The 5,236-nt window shown below is 34.3% G+C and overlaps 1 pseudogene; it reads left to right on the top strand.

Moving 5' to 3' along the window:
* The first annotated feature begins 4,070 nt into the window (after positions 1-4,070).
* On the top strand, positions 4,071-4,209 carry LOC147820869 (U2 spliceosomal RNA; annotated as a pseudogene).
* Positions 4,210-5,236: the final 1,027 nt, after the last annotated feature.

Raw genomic sequence — 5,236 nt, 5'->3', positions numbered from 1 at the left:
GGTGCACAGGTAATGGGGAAAAATGAGATCCAATATACATCATGTACAGGTACAAGCACCCAAAGATAAATGTAAATGTATTGTATTATACTCAAAATGTACCAATAAAAGAATTTAAGAAAAAAAATTTCTTCCCATAAATCTGTATGGAGATACCTCAAAGAACTAGGACTAGAGGTCCCATCTGACCGAGCTATTCCCCTGCTGGGTATCTTCCCCAAAGAATTAAAAGCATTGTACCACAGCGATATATGTTCACCTATGTTTATAATGGCACAGTTTGTAATAGCTAAAGTTTGGAAACAGCCCAAGTGCCCATCAACTGGAGACTAGATAAAGAAGAAGTGGGGTTATTTTTGTAAAATGGAGTACTACTCAGCCATAAAGAACAAGAAACTAGTCATTTATAGCTAAATGGATGTATATTGAGGCCATACTCTTAAGCGAAATAAATAGGACACACGTGTAAATACCGAATAGTTTCTCTAGTGTGAGAAACTGAAAGTGTAAATAAGGATGAAAATGATTAAAATCAATAATTGAAAATTTGAAATAGGAAAAGGTCCAAAGGAGTAGCGGTGATGGGAGGGGAAGGGGCACGGGAAGAAGGGAAAGGAAAAATTATGAGAAAGAAAAAAAATGGAAACAAAATCTATGTAAATAGGAAAGGTTGGTAGCGGTGAAGGGCACATAGGTAATGAGGGGAAAAATAAGAACTAAGATACATCATGTTCAGGTACAAACACCCAATGATAAATGTAAATATATTGTATACCTAAAATGAACCAATTAATCTATAAATAAAAAAGATCCCTCTAGCTGTTGCTATACAATGGATTTATTAAAGAGCAAGAGTGAAACACAAAAACCAGACAGTAGGCACAGCATCCAGTTGGTAGCAATAGTGGTAATAAGAAGTGATCAAGGAGTCAGGAAGTCAAGATGGTGGATTGAAAGAAGGCAGCACTTTCAGCCTCTCCAGGGATAGTAATCAAAAGAACTAGAAAGCAGTTATTCAGTGAAGTGGGTGTCAGGAGGAATGCCCTGAAGTTCATGTTGTACAGTCAGAAATCAAGAAAGCTCAAGTGATCCTGGTCATTAGAAAAGAATCTGAGGAGAAACATGTAAGTGCTGAGTCTATGGCAGTGGCGTTAATACAGTGTATTAAACTGATTGATTTGTGTATGTTGAACCATCCCTGAATCCCTGGGATGAATCCCACTTGGTCAGGGTGTGTGATCTTCTTGATGATCTTCTCCATTCTATTTGCCAGTATCTTATTAAGGATTTTTGCATCTATGTTCATTAGTGAGATTGGCCTATAGTTCTCTTTTTTGGTTGGTCTTCCTCTGCTTTTGGGATCAAGGTGATGCTTGCTTCCAGGAATGAATTTAGGAGTATTGTTTCCCTTTCAATTTCATTGAAGAGTTCAAACAGTAGTAGCAATAGTTCTTCACTAAATGTCTTGTAGAATTCAGCAATTGGGACCTGGGATTTTTGCCATTGGTAAGTTTTTAATTACATTTTCAATTTCATTGATTGATATTTGGTTTAGAATTTTAGGTCTTCTTTGTTCAACTTTGGTAATTCATATGTATCTAGAAATCTTTTCATTTCTTCTGTGTTTTCTATCTTATTGGCATATAGGTTCTTAAAGTAGGTATTGATGATTTTCTGGATTTCTGCTGGGTCCTTTGCAATTTCACATTTTTCATTTCTAATTGCATGGATTTGGGCCTTTTCTTTTTTTTTTTTTTTTCCTCATAAGCTTGGCTAAGGGTTTGTCAGTTCTTTCAAAGAACCAACTCTTTGCTTCATTAATTTTTTGTATCCTTCTCTTAGTCTCCATTCCATTTATTTCTGCTCTGATCTTTATAATTTCCTCCCTTGTATGAGCTTTGGGTTTGTCCTGCTCTTTTTTTACTAGAAACTTGAGCTTCACTATTAGGTTGTTTATTTAAGCTTGCTCTGTTTTTCCTGATAGGAGAATTCACTGCTGTGAATTTCCCGCTTAAGACTGCTTTCATTGTGTCCCATAGATTCTGATATGTTGTATTGGATTTATGATTTAATTGTCAAAACTGTCTTATTTCTTCTTTAATTTCTTCTGTGATCCATTGGATGTTCAGGACTGTGTTGTTCAATTTCCATGTGTTTATGAATTTATTACAGTTTCTTTTGATATTGAACTCCAATTTTATTGCACTATGATCTGATAATGTACAGAGGATATCTTAAATTCATTTGCACTTACTTCAACATGTTTAATGAGCAATTATTTAGTCTACTTTGGAGAATGATCTCTGTGAAGCTGAAAATAATGTGTATTCTGATTTTGTGGAGTGGAACACTAAACATCTGTCAAGTCCTTTTGTTCAAGAGTTTGGCTGAGTTGTATATTGTTGTTTATTTTTTGACTAATTAATATATCTATTTGTGATAGTGGGGTATTGAGTTCACCCAATACTATTGTGTTATTGCTTATTTGATTTTTTGTGTCCATTAATATTTGTTTTATGTAGTTGAGTGCACTAGTATTTGGTGCATATATACTTGTGATTGTCATAACTTCCTCTTGTATTGTTCCCTTTGCAATGAGGTAGTGGCCTTCTTTGTCTCTCCTAATTAGTGTTGGTTTGAAATCCATTTTATTTGCAAATAGTATAGATACTCCTGCTTTTTTGGGGTGTTCCTGTCCATGGAATATTGTTTTCCAGCCTTTAACTTTCAGTCTATGAGTGTTTTTTTAAATTAAGTGTATTTCTTGTATGAAGCATATTGTTGGATCTTGATCATTGACCCATTCTGGCAGTCTATTTCTTTTGATTGATGAATTGAGACCATTAACATTGACGGTTATAACTAATATGTATTGACTCATCCTTGTCATGACCTTTTCCTGTTGTTGAATTCTCCCTCTTTGCATTTAGTTTCTTGTCTTTCCTGATGAATTCATTCTCCTGGTCTTCATGGTGATGTGACCCTTATTGTCTTTTCCTAGGATATTGTTTAAAATTTTTTGGAGTGCTGGTTTGGTATTCACAAAGTTCCTCAGGTGTTCTTTGTCATGAAAGTATCTTATTTCTCCACTGATTTTGAAAGATAGTTTTGCAGGGTACATCAATCTAGGATGGATGTTGCTTTATTTTAGAGCTTGAAATACTTCACTCCAGGCTCTTCTTGACTTGAGGGTTTGTGTTGAGAAGTCTGCTGTGATTCGGAGTGGTTTGTATGTGATTTTTTTCCTCTTATCTGCTTGTAGTATTTTGTTATTCTGTTTGATTTCTGGAATATTCACTGTTATATTCCTATGTGTAGATTTTTAAAAAATCATGGCTAGTTGACATCCTATATGCATCACTTATCTGTATGTCAAATTCTTTCCCCCTGTTTGGGAAGTTTTCTGCCATTACTTCTCTCAACATGTTTTTATGTGGTTAGCACTATCTCCTGTTTCTTCATAGATTCCAATCAGTTTTATGTTATTTTTCTTTGCATAATCTAGCAGCTGCTGGATTGATTTCTCATGGTTCCTTACTACTTTTAAGAAATCTTTCTTTTCCTGTTCTCTAATCACAATCCTGCCTTCTGTAGCTGATATTCTGTCCTTACATTGGCTAATTCTGCTGCATAAACTTTCAATAGTATTTTTAATCTCCTAGATATCTGTTTGCATCTGTTTCATAGATTCTGCTTGTTACCTATGCTGGGATTCCATCATGTTCCTCAGTTCCTCATTTTTTAAATCTATGATTGCTCTAGAGTTATTAATCATGTCTTTCTTTTTTTTTTTCTTGGATGCTGGAGACAGACATCTTTATTAAAGATACTACCAAAATTTTGGCAAACATTTCAAAACAGATTTGTAAACATAATGCTTCCCTTTTCAACTGGCAGCACTTTGAAAAGAATATGATAAGACAACACAACTTGAATCAACATTAGTTCAAAATCCTTTTGTTTTGACCACATAACTTATGTTCCCACATGATAAAACAAGTGATAGTTTAAATCAGCGTCAACAGATAAACTCCATGAAATGAAAGTTTGTGCTATTTGATGAATCACAGGCTGCTTCTCAGCCTTTTGGCTAAGATCAAGTGTAGAATCACAGTATGCTATGGTTAAATATATCCACTTTTTAATATTCCTGGCAGCCAGGATGAAAAAAAATCTTTAAATTTACATCTCATGTAGATAATAGCTTCTTTGCATATCTCTCTTCAAAAAATACTTTATAGCAGTATATAAATAGGTTACCTACACATTTAATTTTATAATTTTGCCTCAAAACTATAGATCTGTTTCATTTCTATAATATCAGTTTTTGTCCAACATTTATAAAGCTGACAAACTGTTGAAATGGAAATGCTTTTGTCTTCCATAATAGAAGTAGCAATTGACAGGAAAAAAAAAAAAAACCTACAGTAACACTCGTCAGTTGTTTAACCTGAGCGTTTGGCCTACTGAGAGTAGCAGCTTTGTCCTTCATACACGCTCACATCCACATCACCTCTGCACACACATAGGTCGGGCACATGCTTTCAAACACCGGTAGGCCACAGTGTGCTTCCCATTGCTCAACTCACAGGGAAGCATTTCAGCTAATAATTAACCACACTATGTACATGACTAGCAAACACCTTAAGGCAACCATTGCAATGGGGGGTTAACTTACAGGGTGGATTTAATAGTCTAGATCAAGTCAGCCTATATATACATATACATAGAAAAATCTATACACATACACAGTCATACGACTATTTTTAACCCTCCAAAACAATGTTTTAATTTTTTTTTGTATTTTGGGCACATTTCTAAATATTCTACCATTTAAGGCAAAGAGTTTGCATTAAGAAAGGTCAGAAAATAGGCTTATGTTTATCCAAGAGCATTGCACCTTACACATTACATTACTGTTTTTTTTTTCTAAACACATACAAGTTTTAAGTGTGGACATTGGATCCCCAATATCTAAAAAATCATTTCTAATGACAAACACAAGTTTTTAAGGAAAAAAATGATTTGAAGTATATAAACACTGAATCTCCAATATCTAAAAAATTATTTCTATTAACAAACACAAGTCTTGAGAGGAGGAAAAAAAAGGACCAGCCAAAGCAGCTTCAAAATGCAGGGGAGCAAAGTAAAATGAAAAAAAAAAGGAACTCAAATTTACTAATACTGATACTTCCAACAGGCAAAGTTTCATCTTTTTAGGATCTAGAGCAACTCA

Source organism: Heterocephalus glaber, unplaced genomic scaffold (assembly GCF_053883595.1).
Source record: "Heterocephalus glaber isolate CG9 unplaced genomic scaffold, H.glaber_assembly_v1.0 deba00001790, whole genome shotgun sequence".
Taxonomy (NCBI): Eukaryota; Metazoa; Chordata; class Mammalia; order Rodentia; family Bathyergidae; genus Heterocephalus; species Heterocephalus glaber.
The sequence above is the reverse complement of the archived record's forward strand: the minus strand, read 5'-3'. Positions and strand labels throughout refer to the sequence as shown.